Source organism: Anolis sagrei, chromosome 1, assembly GCF_037176765.1.
Source record: "Anolis sagrei isolate rAnoSag1 chromosome 1, rAnoSag1.mat, whole genome shotgun sequence".
Taxonomy (NCBI): Eukaryota; Metazoa; Chordata; class Lepidosauria; order Squamata; family Dactyloidae; genus Anolis; species Anolis sagrei.
This window is the reverse complement of record NC_090021.1, coordinates 75,130,470-75,149,933: the sequence shown is the minus strand read 5'-3', so window position 1 is coordinate 75,149,933 and position 19,464 is coordinate 75,130,470. Positions and strand designations below refer to the sequence as shown.

The 19,464-nt window shown below is 39.8% G+C and overlaps 1 protein-coding gene and 1 long non-coding RNA gene across 5 annotated transcripts in view; one reads left to right on the top strand and one right to left on the bottom strand.

Annotated features, from left to right (window-relative positions):
* Window positions 1-19,464, top strand: part of GRM1 (glutamate metabotropic receptor 1) — a 231,509-nt gene that overhangs the window by 23,272 nt on the left and 188,773 nt on the right. The window lies entirely within an intron of this gene.
* Window positions 5,771-19,464, bottom strand: part of LOC137096557 (uncharacterized) — a 41,054-nt gene continuing 27,360 nt past the window's right edge. Inside the window, exons 2-3 of the long non-coding RNA XR_010909536.1 lie at window positions 11,332-11,455; window positions 5,771-7,166 (exon numbers count right to left, since the gene is read on the bottom strand). This is a non-coding gene — a long non-coding RNA (uncharacterized lncRNA). The remainder of the gene's footprint in view (window positions 7,167-11,331; window positions 11,456-19,464) is intronic.

Here is a 19,464-nt window from a genome sequence, read left to right as displayed (position 1 = left end):
TATGTTTATTCATATCACGATCTGATCACCATGCTCAATATATCCCATATGCATGGGGGTATTGGGGTAACAATACAAAAGGTTTGCTAGGGTAGACCCTCTTTCACTCAGACTCACCCCCCCCCCCCCCAAATCAAAATCCTGGCTACTGGCTTGTCTGTATGTAAATTCTTAAGGCAGGGCTTGGGCAACTCTGCTAAGGATGGAGTTCATTTTTCCTCCATACACTTGCCTTCCAGGCTAACATGACATGTTTACAAGTACCCAAAGCGATACCACATCACTTCCAGCTGCCTTTTTGTCTTATATTTGAATGATATTGATCTAAACATAGAATTGCCTGGAGGACCTAAAAAATTCCGAGAGGACATATTGCGTCAGATGTGGGCAGATAAAACTGTACCAGTCCTGCAGTTATGGGTGTCATAAATTGCACCAATAAAAATCTATAGGACTCTAACATTCAGAAACACCTGAAATCCATGTTGAATATTAACTGGAATGGGAGCATGAGTATAATCATAGGAGACATTTTTCTGCTTTATTCTGGTATGGTGCATTTGTTGTTTATTTGTTCAGTCGCTTCCAACTTTTTGTGACCTCATGGACCAGCCCACGCCAGAGCTTCCTGTCAGCCTTCACCACCCCCAGCTCCTTCAGAATAAAGCCATTCACTTCAAGGATACTATCTATCCATCTTGCCCTTACTTGGCTCCTCTTCTTTTTTCATTCCATATTCTCCAAGCTTTCCTGTCTTCTCATTTTGTGGCCAAAGTACTTCATCTTTGCCACTAATATCCTTCCCTCCACTGAGTAGCCAGGCATTATTTCCTAGAGGATGGACTGGTTTGATCTTCTTGCAGTCCAAGGCTCAGAATTTTCCCCAGCACTACAGTTCAAAAGCACCTATCTTCCTTCGCTGTCTTTCTTATGGTCCAGCTCTTGCATCCATAAGTTACTACGGGAAATGCTATTGCTTTAACTTTGTGGACCTTTGTTGCCAGTATGATGTCTCTACTCTTCACTATTTTACCGAGATTGGTCATTGCTCGCCTCCCAAGAAGTAAACATCTTCTGATTTCCTGGTTGCAATCTGCACTCAAGACTTGGCTGTTTGGTTGTGCATTTAAGTAATCCTATCTAATTTCCCAAATAGTCACTGTTGAATGTTTTTATGTTGAATGTTTTTATATTGTGTAAATGCTATTTTAGACTGTAAGTCGCTTGGAGCACCTTGGTGGAGAGAGACTAATTAAGAAATAAAGTGAAGTGAAGTGAAGTCTGCAGTAATCTTTGAGCCTCTAAATACAAAGTCTTTGTATGTCCTTAGTGTGCACATTTAACACATTTCAAAGGGAAATTCCACAAACTGAATTATTCTTTTTCCTGTTCTGCTAAAATAAATATGAACAAGATTTTTGATTTATTAATAACTAGCTAAACACATCAATTCCTTTCCACCAACTATCATGCATCTGGACACCACCTCTTATGTATGTCACCTGCTATCTAAGAGGTTGAGATTACACAATCAGTGGGATGGAAAAAATGGGTTTTACATGGTTCTGACTAAACAAAAAACATTCAAAATCCACAAGCAACAACATCTTTACTCTAGCAACTCCAAAGCACATAATATATTACGCAAGATTTCAGAGCTTCACTGACTTCTTAACCAGGCAAAGATGTCAAAAATCATACAGGAGAGAAAAGGTGAGGATGTTGCAGTCAGAGGCCTACATTCTGTCTCAAATGTCACTTCTGTTGTCAGTTAAGATGGTCTAGAGCAGCATTTCTCAACCTGGGGGTCAGGAACCCTGGTTGGGGGGGGGGGGGAGGATCATGAAGGTGTTTCAGAAGGGTTGCCAAAGACCATTAGAAAACATATATTTCTGATGGTCTTATGAACCTCTTTGGCAGAGAAGGCTGAAGATTAGGGCTGGGCGGTTTCGTTTCGTTAATTCGTAATTCATTAAAAATTCGTTATTTTTTTTATAACGAAGCGATAACGAACCATTCTGGAGCAACTTAAAAACGAAACGAATTTTTAAATTCGTTTCGTAAATGCTTCGGATTCGTTATGTATTCGTTTCGTTATCGGTTTGAGGTTGTTTCGTTATTATTTCCGCATGTCTGGGGCAAGTTTTATAGTTGTTTTTTGTTTAATTAGTGAAAAAAAATTATAATATCACACCAACAGTCAACAACAGAGGGAGAGGGAAGCTTCAGAAGTTCCCCTTGTCCCATTTGGAGGTTTTTTAGCGTATTGTGCGGTCGCATCCGCCATTAACTAATCGATTCGTTATTGTTTCGTATTTGTTTCATTAATGTTTCGTAATTTTTTTTACATTTACGAAATTTCGTAAATATTGAACTTTTTAAAAGAAAAATTTCAGAATTCTTTTAAATATCGAAACGCAAAAAACCCCAAAAAACGAATCGATTTTAGAAACAAATTTTTCCGTTGTTACCCAGGCCTACTGAAGATCTCTCCGCCTGTCCTTCTCTTCCTTTTTGGAAACAGATGCTGAATCCTCCCACCAAAAGCCCTCCTCCGCTGTGATTGGCCGGCCTCTCAGTCAAGGGGAGGCTATTTCTGAGACTCCAAGTGGGGAGTAGAGAGCAGGCATGTTTTGTGTGTGGCAGCGTGGTGCACATGTGTGGGCGAGGGAGAGTGTGTGAAGCTGGAGGGAGGCTTGTGCATGGCGGTTCTGTGTGGGAAGTTTAGCCCAATTCTATCATTGGTGGGGTTCAGAATGCTCTTTGACTGTAGGTGAATTATAAATCCCAACAACTACAATTCCCAAATGTCAAGGTCTATTTTCCCCAAAATCCACCAGTGTTCAAATATGGGCATATTGAGTATTCGTGTCATGTTTGGTCCAGATTTATCATTGTTTGAGTCCACAATGCTCTCTGGATGTAGGTGAACTAAAACTCCAAAACTCAAGGTCAATGCCCACCAAACTCTTCCAGTATTTTCTGTTGGTCATGGGACTTCTGTGTGCCAAGTTTGGTTCAATTCCATAGTTGGTGGAATTCAGAATGGTCTTTGATTGTAGGTTAACTGTAAATTCCAGCAACTACAACTCCAAAATGATGAATTCAATCCCTCCCGACCCCACTAGTATTCAAATTTGGGCATATCAGGTATTTGTGCCAAATTTGGTCCAGTGAATGAAAATACATCCTGCATATCAAATATTTACATTGCAAATCATAATAGTTGCAAAATTACATTTATGGAGTAGCAATGAAAATAATTTAACTGTTTGAGGTCACCACAACATGAGGAAATGTATTAAGGGGTCATGGCATTAGGAAGGTTGAGAACCACTAGTCTATAGCAAAGCTTCTTAAACTGTGGACTGCAGCCCCATTTGGGGTTCCTTAACTGAATCTGGGGATCCCAATCGGTGCCTTACCCTGCTGCTGCTTTTCCTTTTACAAAGAAGACCAAGAAGCAAGCAAGGAAAGCTCTGTGAGCCAAGAAATAAGCTCACTAGCCATGGGGAACTTGTCTTCCAGTCCTTCTCTTTCTGTCTCTCTCCCTTTCCCTCTTTCCCTTATCAGCAATTCAGATCACATACAAATTCCTCCCCCCTGCCCTCTTCTCTAGAGTCTTTTTTCTCACAGGGACAAAGAGAGAGAAAGCTGGACTAGAAGGTGAGCCTCAGCTGCAAAGCCACCCCTAGCTTTGTTTTTCCTCCTCCTCCTGTTCACTCTTTCTGCTTTCTGCTCCCTCCTTCTCTTCCTTTCCACACTCCTTTCCCCTTGTGATATAAGGACCTTCCTCCCTTACAGATTTCCTTTGGGGAGGCAGCCAGAAAATCAAGCCTTGCAAATGCTGATTTTGCTTGATTGATCTTTTCTGTTTCAGGAATATTTCTCTTCAAATTTTAATTTTGAAAAGCTAAACTGGGTTCATAATCCATAATTAACTGAAATAAAAACGACATTTAAAAGTTAAAATACTACCAAAAGTTCCAGAAGAATTTGCCAGCATCCTGTGTAAGAACAAAAGAGTTAATACAATCTATTTGTTTAGGACTTTTTTTTTCCAGGGAGTGGTGTGTGTGTGTGTTGATATGATTTGCATGCATATATGTGAACAGACCATAATGGAAACAAGAGAGAGGTGGATGTGGGTCCATTTTAGGCACATGGCCCATTCTGCAGCCTGGGTGCCCAAAATACTCCATTGTGACCCTCCTATTCTTGAGGAAAAAAAGGAGAGCCATCAGAATATATTCTGCCACTTGAGGCTGCAAGCAGGGCATGCCAGCATGGCATGAAAAATGTTGAGGATGCTCTACATCATGTAGCATCGAATATTCAGCCAAGATTTAATTCTTTAGATAAAAATAAACAAGCACGTCCATCTTATTAATATTCAAACTGGCTTTCCCCTTAAATAAATGGTAAAATTATATATACACACACCAAAGAACTGATTTTAAAATGCATTTCTTTATTATTTATTATTAGTAAATACTATTTTATATACCTGAGTCACATAAAATATTGTGTGTGTGTGTGGGGGGGGGGGGGTGTTTAAGAAGCCATTGTGTAAAGGGATTGCAGCATAGGCTATGTGAGGACCAGGGCGAAAGGCAATAAAAGATTATAAGATGTTAACTCCATTCACAACAGAAGAATAATAACTGATTGTACCTCTTGCTTTTGTACTATCCTCCCATGCTGTTTCCTCCTCCTCTTCTTCTCCTTCCCCTTTATCTTCATTTGTTTCCTATATTTTCCCCAAAAATGGGATTCAAGGCAGTTTCCAATAGGCTAAAAACCTTCAAATGGATTTCAAATACAATATAACAATAATAATAATTATTTTTAACCTTGTCACCTAAAGGCTCAAGCTGGGATACAACATATAGTTAAAATACATAGTTAAAACATAATATCATTAAGCACATATATTAAAAAGCCTAAGAGACATTAAATCCATTCATCCCAATAAAATGCAAATTTCAATTTATAATTTAAAATTGACTGGGTAGGCATGCTTGAAGAGATAGGTCTAATTTTCTTTATATTCTGACACTTTGCTTAGCTGTCAAATCTCTTTTGGCAGGTCATTTCTCATTCTAGGGGAGGCCAATGAGAAGGTCTTCTGCGTAACAGTTGTCAGTCAAGTCCTGGCTGGTTGATGTAAATGTCCCCCAGAGGAGCTAAGTGCATGGAGTGGATTATATACATTATAGACTATGCTTATATAGGCTTTGCTGTGAGGGTGTCTCCAGCTTTCTCTGAATAATACAAAGTTTCTAAATGAATTTCAGTTTTTTAAAAAACAAACAATTTTGACCATTACAGTATATGAGATTAATTGAGAAACGGAGAAAACTAAGCCCATTAACTCTCCTGGGTTTCTCAATGAAACCCATCCAGTGCGGTGGGTCTGGTAACTTCTGCATGTCACTGTGCTTTCCCCTGTCACCGCTGCTAGATGGCTCTATTTTGTCTACCATGCTTTCATCAGAAAAAAACTGTGAAATTTACTTCCAAACTGAGCAATATTTCTGCCACCTAACACACTATCATAGAATTCAGACTAGATGTTAGCAAGCCGTATTGTCAGCCCAAATATTGATATAAATTGGTAGATACCAAAATACCAAAAATATGTATTTTTAAGCATATTCCAATATGGGATTTGAGCTGAAAACTGCACTGAAACACAATGCAAATAGTAAATTTGTTTACTGTACAGCTTCAACCCCACAAAATTTAATACAAAATTGGGGGGGGGGGGGATAACTTAAAAACAACTGTTTAGAATATTATTTTTTTAAAAAAAAATTAAAATGTTTATAGCCTGTCCTCTGTGTGAAGAGCTCAGGGGAGCATACAATAAAAGGAACCTAATTAGTTTAAGACTATATAAACAGTGGAAATATTTTAGAACATTAAAAACTAAGAATTTTACAAGTTAAAAGAAGACAGGATAAAACCAGTTAAAATACTTCAACCACCACTTCCCCCTAATATGTGCATGTGTAGAGTTGTATAAAGCCAATTAGTCCCAAAATGCATTTATAAACAACCCTGTTTTCACTTGGATTCAGAATTACAACAATGAATATCCCATATTCTGTGACTGGGATGCCACAGCAGAGAAGGGCAAAGAGGAGGGAAGCATGACCACACCTTACATAATAAAACATACTTGTTGAAAAGAAGAATACATAATGATACACCAGTCTCACATATATTGCTTCTAATAGTCCTAGCAGAGAGATTAGGAAAGGTAGAAACTGAGGAATTAATTTTGCCGTATAAAAGGTAGGTGCTGTGATAATGGTAAGATAGGAGTTGGGAAGCTATATATTGAAGTGCCCAAGAATGGTAAAAATAGTGGTGCCAATGTGGGACGGGGATAGGGGAATGCAGAAAAATTCACTTGTAAGAAGGTTCTATACTGTTCAATGTGACTTACTTGAAGGTTTTGCGCTTGTTGCCCTTTGACTACTGTTGGAGTACAACACCCATCATCCCACATTATAACATCCAAGTATAAATAAGATGCAGAACAATAACATGTGGAGGACCATAGTTTGGCGATTCCTAGTGTATAGGATAGCAGTCTAGATTTTCCATTGAAATCAAAGCAATCCATTATTTTAGCTTATGACTCATTCTCCACACAGCTCACATTGGCTTACATTTTCTTTTGACAATATAAAGCTACAAAACAACCAGAATGAACAAAACCAGAAATCAAGAATAATCTCAAATACTAGAATTTGAAGATCACAAATTGCTACCTTTAAGAAAACAGCAGGTTCCTTCAAATTATCCAAATAGCTTCTAAACTCAGAGAATATAAGTTTTGTTTGAAACATATGCACACCACCAAAGCAGAGCTATAATTAGTGACATGTGAAGGAAAACATATCTGTAGTTTCTTTACTGTGGTTTGCAGGAGTTTTCAAATGCAAATCGCAGCAGCTGCTTTTGAATGTATTTAGAAACTTTCCAGAAACTTTACTTGTTGCACCTTCCCGTATTAGAATGTCATCCTTTTTGTCCTTGCTGTGGTCCTTCTGTTTTAGTTAGGACTGATATCAGGAGAAAATCCTCCAGTGGCACCAATCTCCTTGGCTGCAGCAAATATTTACTTCAGGGAAAAAAGGAATTTCTTCGCGACTCTAGCAAAAGAGAAAAGAGCTAAATTGAAAGATGCATTTAACTTCATGTACAACCAGTGTGATGTAGCTGTTTGAGTCCTGGGTGTACTACAGTTCTGGAGATCAGGGTTCAATTCCCCACTTGGCCATAGAAATTTAGTTGGTAACCTTGGGCAAATCACAGTCACCCTCAGAAGACCTCATGATAAATTCACCTTAGGGTCACTCTAGACATGACTTGAAGGAATATAACAAAAATGACATGACCTCAAGAATGTCAAATGAAAAGGATGAAAGAGGAAGTAAATAAAAGTATTAGGATATTAAAAATAAAAATGGTCTGGCTGAGAAGCAATATTATTTAACAGTGATTCAGAGGCAACCTATTTTTTCCAGACATGGCATTTTATTTGGGTAGTACTACAAGATGAATGTGTGCATGAGATTCTCCTGGAAATATAGGCCAATGTTCTATATCAAGGAAATGTAAAACTACCTTATGCTCACAAAATTATGACTCAGTTGCATTATGCCACCTCATTACAGAATTGCAGTTGCAGAGCCCATGCACACTTTGTTTTGATGTGCAATGCACAACAACGTGTTGCTATGTAATCAATGTACAGTGTGTATCAATGTGTGATATACAGCATGCCATGCAGAACAATGTATAATCACACCACATGAATCCCTCCATTTCTGTAACCTTCAACTGAATATGACCATCAGTCAAACATGTCAGCCTGTGCTTGTCTTCTGAGACAAAAGGAAAGTCTTTTATAGCATTATGTTGATGTTTCACTTTTCTTCCAATTCTGCCACCGAGGAGGACAAGTGGAAAAGAAGATGCAAGGTTTTGAATGTTGTATGGGGAAACTCATTGGGTGGCTTGAGTCAGGCACTTTAATTCAGCCTGGTCCACTTCAGATAGCTGCTCTGAAAATAAAGTGGGAAGGAAGAAAGCCATGTGCATTGTCTAGAGGGCTCATTGGAGACAAAGTGTGATATAAGAGTGACAAATAATAAAATTATGATAGCTCATCATGGCAATAGTTGCCCTTGCTTGAACTTCCCTGCTATTACTTCTATCAGATCATTTATTTTAAATTTTGTTGTACTATAGGTTGTATGCTGTATGTGTACGTGTTATATATGTTTGTCAAGTGCTTTGATAGGGATGATGGGTTAATCAATAAAATGTACCTTTACCTTGCTATCACTTATTTGTTTTATCAGATCTTTCAGTAGAATAGTAGGGCCATCTCCTGAGCAAATAAAATGTTGGCTTTAGTTCAGAGGGTCACATAGTGCCCAGTGTCTTGGGGCACTTCTGTACTGGCCAAATGCAGAATGAACTGGCATTAAATATGCTGGTTCAAGCTTCATTTGAGGTTACACAAGGGTGAAAAACCCTGCTCATTTGCAGGGGAGTGTCCATACAACCCATCCAGGCCAACGCTAGATCGACAAGGCGGGGCATGGCCAAGCCATCCTACCTTCAATGCTCCCAGTTTCAACCTCCCCCCCCCCTCCCTAGGAAACTGAAGGCCTCCTTATCATTGCAGGAGACTGCCCTGTTGCTGTTTTGCAATAAGGCAGCCTCCTATCCTGTAACAAAACGAATGAGATAGAGATATGGTGGGGTGGGGAGGTGGCCCTTCTCACTACAATCTCTGTCATGTTGGAATAAGGAATAAGATTTCAGATGTTATAAATATGCGTATTTTAAAAAGTTGGACTTGTGATTGTACTGATTGTACCGTCCAATACACATTTTGGTACCTCAAATGTTAGCTCTGTTTCTTGGTAATTTGACCTTCTGGTTCCAAAAATGGCACCAGTTTGCCCCTATCTGTTCTAGTTTTTTGAGATAGAGATGCCATCTACTAGTGTTCATCTGCTGGTCCATAGAAAATCATGATAACCATAGCTAAGAAAGTAAAGCTGATTCAGTTTATCCAATGCAATTTTCTGAATGAGCACCCCAAATAACCCAAGGAACCGGCCTAGAGATGGTAAAAATATTGTTTTTTGTTGGACTGTGACTGTGTTATCACTTTTATGCTTCCATTCTGCTTCTGTTATATCACTCCTTGTCTTGCATTTTTACTTCCACAAAGAGAAAAATATACTCAGGGGCGGCTTAAAGTAAGCATTTGCAGTATAGTTGATTTTGCCCAGGGGCGCTCTTGAGGCGCTCTTGGGGGAAAATAGACCTTGACATATGCGAGTTGTAGTTACTGGGATATATAGTTCACCTACAATCAAAGAGCATTCAGAACTCCACCAATGATGGAATTGAACTAAAAATGGCACACAGAACTCCCACAACGAGCAGAAAATATATATCAGTGATTGCTTTGGGGGGGGGGGGGGATACTGTTTACTTACTGTTGAAAATTACCTAGGGCCGCCTCTGAATATACTTCTAGATTTTTCCTTTAAGGTGCTTAAATAATGACACTGGTTTTGGATACTATGCTCTTTGCATTCGGGATGGAGACATTTGCTTTCTCCTCCCTCACCCTAAAGTTTGGAAAACATGGTTAAGACTTTAGTTCATGTGGGAAGTAGTTCTGAGGAAGGCTTTGAAGGGAAAATGAAATCATATTATAACATCTTCCAAAAAACGGTAACAAGAAGAAATGGACAAATTTGTGTTAAAGAGCAAGTAACATCTCCTAGACCAGGACTGGGAATCACGCATTGTTCTGCATCTAGTTGTCAAAGCTTAAAACCCTATGTAATATATTCCCTGCTTCTTTTCCCTTAAGTGTTCTATTATGTTAGACTGCTATTTGCAGGCAATCATGCCTCGTATAACTAAGACACTGAAAGTTTTTTTTTTTTTTAAAAAAGCTAACCTATCTGTGGAATGAAAGAGCAAATGGAGGTTTTTGTGCTTGTTCACCTGACTTATTACTTTTAACAGTGCCCTCATTTTTAATGAAACAGAGATAACATCTTGATTTCCTAGGAGGGTTTGCACTATTAAGCCTATCATTGTTTGGCTGGGTGTGAAGGACTGGTGCATAATAATGCACAACAACTAGAGCTTTCTGTGTGCAGTGTTGGATGAAAGAAGAGTCATGGACTGAATCAGATATACCAGTCACACTCTGTCTTGCTGCACCAGCATGGGCACATTAAAAACCAAGGCTGGTAAAAATAAAGAGTCAAGACATCTTCCTTTGCCTTCCTGAGAAGTTTAGTCATGGTGGTGTGTGTTTGCATGCATGCAAAATGAAAGCATTGTCTCCCAGATACAAATGGTGTACTCCAATGAAATTTCCCTTCAGTCCCTAAATTCTTAGAAGTACCGTAACATATAATTTCAAGTGAGCTTTTAGAAATAAGAGTTTAGGCATCCAAAGAGGCAGGCAATGTTACCAAAGAAATGCAAATTAAGCCAATATAAGAGTTCTAGGTGTAAGTGGATTCAATGTTTCATTCGTTATAAATGCCAGAAATCTGAGAATCAAACAAAAAAGTGTTGGAGGAAGCAGAGTTCTAATTTGAGGGGGAATAGCCTCAACTCAACCGATAGCTAAATCTTGGCCTTTCTCATCTGAAGCTCAAATGAGATCATACATGCTCTTTTTCTTCAGTACTTGTCATACCTCCACACATTTTTCAATTAGTCTGTGACATTAAAATAATTAATACGTAAAGATGATTTGAGGCACAAAAATATTCCACACTGAATTTCCATTCGAAAAGTATCATGTTTGATCAGTTCAAATGATGTCTTTTGTCCAAGGTTAACAAAACAGACCAGGAAAATAAATCAATATTTGTTTTGTTTGTCTTAAAGGAATTGCAAAATCTTGATAATTTGACTGTTTCTATCTGTGTTTGTGTGTGCCAAAATTAGCAAAAAGCTCACTCAACCCTTTTAAAGACTTCCTAATGGATGTTGGTGATCTGACAAGGCTCTCTTGATCATAAAATGCAGGTGCTAGTTCCATGTACTGTATGTGTTACCAAGAGTACAATTACACTGGCTACTGAAGTCATTGTGAGGTTGAATTTGCCTACAAGTATGTATAAAACACACACTATCTGATCTGAATTAACCCAGTGAAAGATACTTAATGCGACTGGATCTCAGATTTTTTTTTAAAAAAATGAGAAAGTTCAAATCCATCGCATGCTCCCCCTCCCCGCAAATGCCAAGATTCAGTACCTGTTTATTCATTTTAGAAGATGACCCAATATGCCTCAGGCTAATTCAGGAGACCTCTGATTCATCTTTGATCCAAGGAATGGAAGGTAGTGACACTTCACTAAAGTTCTGTTATTGTTTCTTTCTATTGGAGATATAAAAGAGAGATTAAAGATTTAGAAGAAAACTGGAAGTTCAATATTGGCTCTGAAGGAGGAAAGATAGCAGCATTTAACAAAATGTTATATTATAAATCGTATAGCCATTAATTATCTGATAATAGAAAAAATGTGAATTTCTGAAAGCTTTGCTACAGAACTCAGATGTGAGAATTAGCCTATCAGTGTCTTTGTGCCATATGTAATATACAACTGTTAGTAATTGGCTGCCGGTCTGCTTCCGAGCACAATTCAAAGTGCTGGTTTTAACCCTTAAAGCCCTAAACCAGGGGTCCTCAAATGTTTTAAACAGAGGGGCCAGGTCACGGTCCCTCAAACTGTTGGAGGGCCGGAATATAATGTGAAAAAAACATGAATGAATACCTATGCACTCTGCACATATCTTATTTGTAGTGCAAAAAAAAACACACTTTAAAACAATACAATAAATAAAGAACAATTTTAACAGATTTAAGCTTATTAGTATTTCAGTGGGAAGTGTGGGCCTGCTTTTGGCTGAAGAGATAGGATTGTTGTCACCTAACAACCTCCGAGGATGCTTGCCATAGATCAGTGGTTCTCAACCTTCCTAATGCCGCGACCCCTTAATACAGTTGCTCATGTTGTGATGACCCCCAACCATAAAATTATTTTTGTTGCTACTTTAGAACTGTAATTCTGCTCCTGTTATGAATTGTAATGTATTTATCTTAAATACAGAATGTATTTCATTAACTGGACCAATTTGGCACAAATATCTGATACGCCGACATCTGAATGATGGTGGAGTTGGGGGAGTTGACAAAATGATTTTGTCATTTAGGAGATGGGATTTATAGTTCACCTACAATCAAAGAGCATTCTGAACTCCACTAATGATGGAATTGAACTAAACCTGGCACACAGAACTCCCACGTACAACAGAAAATACTGGAAGGGTTTGGTGGGCATTGACCTTGAGTTTTGGAGTTGTAGTTCACCTACATCCAGAGAGCACTGTGGACTCAAACAATGATGGATCTGGACCAAACTTGGCACAAATACTCAATATGCTCAATTGTGAGCACAGGTAGAGTTTGGGGAAAATTGACATTTACATTTGAGAGTTGTAGTTACTGGGATTTATAGTTCACCAACAATCAAAGAGCATTCTGAACCCCACCAATAATAGAACTGGGCCAAACTTCCCACACAGAACGCCCATGACCCGCGCTGCCTGCCCTCTCCCCAGGCCAGGCCTGCCTTCTCCCGGCTTCAGGATGGGGTCCCGCCCCATCCTGAAGCCATGAGAAGCCGGGAGAGGCGGCAGGAGGCGTGGCTTTCGGCCCGCGCCGTCTGCCCCCTCCCCAACTGGGCCTCCCTTCTCCCGGCTTCAGGATGGGGTCTTGCCACATCCTGAAGCCGGGAGAAGGTGGGGGAGGCGGCAGGCGGCGCGGCTTTGGGGCCGCGTTCCCTGCCGCTTCTCCACACCCCCGTGGGCCGGATAAATGCACTCGGGGGGCCAGGTCTGGCCCACGGGCCATAGTTTGGGGGGCCTTGCCCTAAACAGTTCTGGCCCAGTTTACCTGTCCAAACGTATCTCCTGTTACAGACCATCATGAAGTCTAAGATCATCTGGAGAGGCCGTACTCTCGATCCCACCACCATTGCAAACACGATTGGTAGGGACGAGGGACAGGGCCTTCTCAGCAGCGCCCCCCTGTCTGTGGAATTCCCTCCCCAGGGACGTCAGACTGGCCACCTCCCTCCTGTCTTTTAGAAGGAAACTCAAGACTTGGCTATGGGACTAAGTGTTTGACCATTGAATATCAGCAATGTGAGAAGAAGATTTAAGCAATTCGTGATAATGAATTGATGCAGACCTGGATTTGGATTTTAATTGGTCTGTTTTAATATATTGTTTTAGTTGACTGTTCTGAATTAACTGTTTTTAACTAACTGTTTTAATTATTATTTTTAATGTTTTTAATTGTATTGTTGAATATTTATAATTGTGACAGCACCGGATGGTGCTTGCTGTGAGGCTGCCCTGAGTCCCCTCTCGGGGATGAGAAGGGCAGGTTACAAATGCAGGAAATAAATAAATAAATTGCCAAACAGTGTTCACAAGGAAAGGCTATGATATTCTGGGAATGAAGCAGAGAGTGTTTGGGGACCGGGACATCTGTAGGGATACCAAGGTGCTTGTTTATAAAGCCATTGTCCTCCCAACTCTGCTATACACCTGAGAGATGTGGACTGTCTACAGACGTCACATGCAACTCCTGGAACAATTCCATCAGTGCGGCCTCCAGAAAATCCTGCAAATCTCTTGGGAAGACAAGCAGACAAATGTCACCATGCTGGAAGAAGCAAATACCACCAGTACTGAAGCAATGGTCCTCTGCCATCTACTCCGCTGGATTGGCCACGTTGTCCGGATGTCTGACCACTGTCTTCCAAAGGAGTTGCTCTACTCCAAACTCAAGAATGGAAAATGGAATGTTGGTAAGCAGGAAAAGAGATTTAAAGATGGGCTGAAAGCCAACCTTAAAAACTCTGGCATAGACACTGAGAACTGGGAAGCCCTGGCCCTTGAGTGCTCCAGCTGGAGGTCAGCTGTGACCAGCAGTGCTGTAGAATTTGAAGATTCACGAATGGAGGGTGAAAGAGAGAAATGTGTTAAGAGGAAGGAAAGAGAGAAACGTGTCAAGAGGAAGGACCTTACGACCCTTTTAACTAAGTCCATGTGGAAACCAATGCCCTCACTGCAGGAGAAGATGCAGATCAAGAATAGGGCTCCCAGTCACCTACAGACCCACTGCCTGTACACTGATCTTGGAAGACTATCCTACTCAGACAACGAGGGATTGCCTAAATAAGTAAACTTTCTGAAGATGTAGTGAACAAGATGAAACAACCGTGCCAAACTGGGATTGTTCTTTCAAAAAGTCAGAAAACCCAAACAAAATTTTACAGTTTCTTACATTGCAAGAAAGAAAAGTAGATTGCAGATAGAATTGCTCAGGCTCTCAATTCTACTCTGGATTGGTCAGCGAATCTCAAAAGAAATGGTTTTTAAACAAGATAAAATTTAAGACATGCACCGAAATAATTAAGAAGATGAGAGGGCAGTACAAAATATTTTTAATATAGAAGCTGTAAAGGTTTCACTGTATGAGAATATGGAGCTTGGTGAAGTATTTGCACTATTAGACAACAGTCACAACACCTCTGAACATAATAATCACAATCAGGAAAATTCCAAGCAAACTGCAATTAGAACATGTAACTGTGAAGATGCGATATCATACATTGGTAAGATACATTCCCCTTTGCCATAGTTATTCTAATTATTGCCAGCTCAGAACCAAGCATGTGGGATGCTTGGGCTCAGGTTCTTTCTGAAACAAAATTACTGAAGGAAAAGGTGGACACAGTAAAGAAATTGAACCAAATACTACATCGTTAAAATTAGTTCTACTTAATGACCTCAAACATAAAGGGTGTTTAATACAGTATAGATGTAACTTCTGAAAAAATTAGAATTTAGAAGTGGTTTCCCCAGTTGGCTTTCTGTACCAGATACTGTGTTTCTAATGCTCATGTAGGAGTTGCTTTCAAAGAATGTTCAGATGTGTTCAGATGTTACAGTTTGGAGTTTGAGGGATCATGCATGGGAACGTGCATGTTTGTTTCAAGATTTTCTAAAAGCCTGGCATCTCCTAAAGCTTTACAGGTCAATGAAAAGCAATTCAGCTTACATTGGAAGTATTTTAAAAATTGAATTAAACTCCACTCATAAAAACTCTTTTCCCCTCCATAATGATACCAGAGCACAAGGATTATACACGTGTAAAGATGTTTGAATGCCGACACACAAACAACTCCCATAGAAACACAACATACAAACTATCTACAGACCCACCAAGAAAATCCAACAAATGCTACATTCAGCAAAGGACAAAAGGGATCCTCTCACTTCTGCAGGAGTCTACCATATACCATGCAGCTGTGGACAAGTCTACATAGGGACCACCAAACACAGCGCCCAAACACGAATCAAGGAACATGAAAGGCACTGCAGACTATTTCAACCAGAGAAATCAGCCATAGCAGAGCACCTGATGAACCAACCTGGACACAGCATTTTATTTGAGAACACAGAAATGCTGGACCACTCTCACAACCACCATGTCAGACTACACAGAGAAGCCATTGAAATACACAAACATGTGGACAATTTCAACAGAAAGGAGGAAATCATGAAAATGAACAAAATCTGGCTACCAGTATTAAAAAAACTCTAAAATTACAACAGCACAACAACAGAGAGGAAACAAGCAAGGACATCTAATCACCTCTCAACAAAAGTTTGCTCCAAGCACTGTCAGGCCATTATATGCTAATCAAGGTGGTCAGTTGAAACATTCACACCTAGCTCCAGCAGACAAGAGTCCTTTGCCCCACCCTGGTCATTCCACAGATATATAAACCCTTTTTCCTAGTACCAAGAGACCTCACTACCTCTGAGGATGCTTGCCATAGATACAGGCGAAACGTCAGGAGAGAATGCCTCTAGACCATGGCCATATAGCCCGAAAAAACCTACAACAACCCAACTCCCATAGAGTTGTTTGTGTGTCTCCACAAACAACAGATGGAACTTTTTTTAAAAGGAAGAGGTGATACTATTTCATCCCTTTAGTACCTTACTTAATCATTCAAAATGAAATCGTGGCAAGGGTTAGAGATTCTGAAAATCCATTTGATAAATATACAAATATAGACAACCCCCAAGTTACAGACATTTGACTTATATCTGATTCATAATTAAGAACAAGAGTGAGACAACAGGAAGTGAGAAGAAATCTACCCCTGTGAAGGTAAATTAACTCCTGGAAGAGTTATCATGAGAAAAAGATGTCTCCATTGAACTTGGATCACCAATCTTTGTTTCCACAAGTCAAAAATTTCAAAATCCAGTTGTCACAGGAACAGAAAGTGGGGTGAGATCTGAACAGGCACACAAACAGCAAAACAAATGTTACAGGGGTATTAACCCTTCTCTATGCTATCCAAAACTAAAAAAAAAATATGACTGGATAGCAGGTTTGATGGTGTGGTCAAGAAAAATGCAGTGACTAAAACTGATGTCTCTGATTTAAAAATTACCAAGGAATCATATCTCATTATATAATGATGAGTGACCAAAATGTGACAAATTGAAATCTTTCAGATGATTTTCCTGGAATATTTCTGACCAGAAGGAGGTGATGTGCCATTTCAGAAGTATCTAGAGCAGTTGATATTATTTGCTTCCAGGAAAAATAGTATGTTTATGTTATTTGGCTTAATGACCTCAGGACATACCATGAGTTACAGAAAATAGCAGAAATTGTAAGGGTTGCCCAGTGGGTGGCCTCGCATGTTGCATACATTGAGAGCTGAATCCTATTTGGTAGGTACTTAAGAAATGAGGTTTGGTTCCAGGGCCCCCAATGGATGCCAAAATCCATGTTCAAATCCTATATTACACAATAGTAAAATAGTGTTTCATATGAAATGGCAAAATCAAGGTTTGATTTTGGGGATTTTTCAAATATGTATATTCAAGTTGTGGAAGGCTGAATCTGTGGATGCAGAATCTGTGGATATAGCTGGACTCCTTTAGTTTTAATGATATGTGAAGAATAGGGCCCAGAATCTTGGATTATAATCGTTTGTCAACTTGTATCTAGCTTGGGATTCTCAGTGAATTATTTGCTTCCAAAGGGTTATAATGATGCCTGACTGAAAGTTACAAGGCATTTAGCTGATACTGATCTACAGGAAAATGCCCTAGTATTTAATTATCATTCTGTTATATTATATAAGAACTTTACTATTTATCCTTGAAAGCTGTCCCTTTATTTAGCTTTTGCTTAGTTCATATGACCTTACGACCCTTTTAACTAAGTGCAGACTGAATACTTCACATCTAATGGAAGTCAAAAAGTGATATGATGGGATATCTAACAAAGGTAGACCATGCCCATGTGACTTTAGAAAGATGGAAGATTTATGTCATTTTTCTTTCAATGTTCTTTCTTTTTAGAACTGAATGCCTTGACCCTCTTAGTGTTCATATTAGAGATGTTATCTCCTCAAAAAGCTGACATTTCTATTAGTGGTAACTGGCTCTTACATGTCCATTCAAGCAGCCTAGTATGTCAAGTTAGCCCTGATAAAGACAGAATTTTTACTATCAGACATTTATATGCTTTATTACCAATACCACCAATTCAATTATTGTATCTTAATGACTGGTATGTCTGAATATAATATTGACTGTGTTTTTATGGTTGCATGCAAGAGCCTGGTTGGCTAATGCAGAAGGACTTTGAATTTGACATGTTTAGTCCTCATACACCGTGGTAGTGAAGGTTGCAAGAGAAACTTTCATTATGGCCAACATTGCATCCGCAAAGAACCATCCAGCAGAGATGTTTCAAACACTAAAAGGTCTGTTAAACCTCATCTCACAAGATGGGGTCCCTGACCACTTGACAGCCCACTGTGAAGCAGTTCTTTGCAGACAAAGTCATTCTGATCTGTTTTGACCTGGATTCCATTTTAATGGCAGTATCTGAAGATTTTGGAGCCCCCAGTATCACAGTGGGTTGCAATCAGCTGCAAAACTTGTTGACCGAAAGGTCGCAGGTTCAAATCCGGGGAGCGGCGTGAGCTTCCTCTGTCAGCTCCAGCTTCTGCCAACCTAGCAGTTCGAAAACATGCAAATGTGAATAGATCAATAGGTACCGCTCCGGCGGGAAGGTAATGGTGCTTCATGCAGTCATGCTGGCCACATGACCTTGGAGATGTCTATGGACAATGCTGACTCTTCAGCTTAGAAATGGAGATGAGCACCACACCCCAGAGTCGGACACGACTGGATTTAATGTCAGGGGAAAACCTTTACCTTTATCTGAAGATTTAACATCAGCATCTGCTTGTCTGGTTTTAATGGATACATTTCAATTGGTGCAGTCTGAGGATGTGGACAACATCCCTGGAGAAGTGAGGGCAACCACATGCATCCTATAAACCTACCCATCCTGGCTGATAAAGGAGGCCAGAGGGAGTTTGGCAGAGTGGGTGAAGATAGTGGTTAATGCTTCCTTACAGGAAGGCAAGATTCCAGCCAGCTTAAAATAAACTGTAATAAAAACCACTGTTGAAAAAACCATCACCCCACTCAAGTGAACAACTTTTGGCCAGTTTCCAACCTCCCCTTTTTGAATAAATTCCTGGAATGTGTGTTTGCCTTGCAACACCAGGTGTTCTTGGAAAAAAAACAGATTATTTATATCTGTCACAGTTTGGCTTTAGGCCGGGACTTAGAATGTAAATAGCCTTGGTTATCTTAGTGGATGATCTATGCAGGGAACCAGACAGGGCGTGTGTGTCCCTGTTGGTTTTTTTGGACCTCTCAGCAGCTTTCAATACCATTGACCATGGTATCCTTCTGGGATGCTTCGTGGGAATGGGAATTGGAGGCACTGTTTTACAGTGGCTCCAGTTCTTCCTGGAGGGCCATTCTCAGAAGATGTTTGGAAATGAAAGTATGGCATAAGTAAACAAACAAACAAAAACCAAACAAATATCTTTCACTAGCATGGGACCCAAGGTGGCTCCTTGAGATTTGGGGATGTCATATCTCAGCTACTGGAGGCTACTGAAATGTTCATTTTCTACACTGATTCAGAGTAAGATTACTACCCATGGTCAAACAATTAGTTTGAGCAGATGGTTATGCTCTGGATACCCCAGGACTGGCTGCCACCATCAAGCATGACATGCATGGCCCAGTCCTGCACCAGCTATGCATTGCCATAATGGAGCATCAGAATATGTTCTGCTACGGAAGGGCATCCCTCCCAACAATGGAGTAAAAGTCACTTTTTGACCATCAAGCCAGCATGAGATGATGGCATCAGTTGGTAGAAAAGGTGAAGAAAGCCTAGCTATAGAAGCA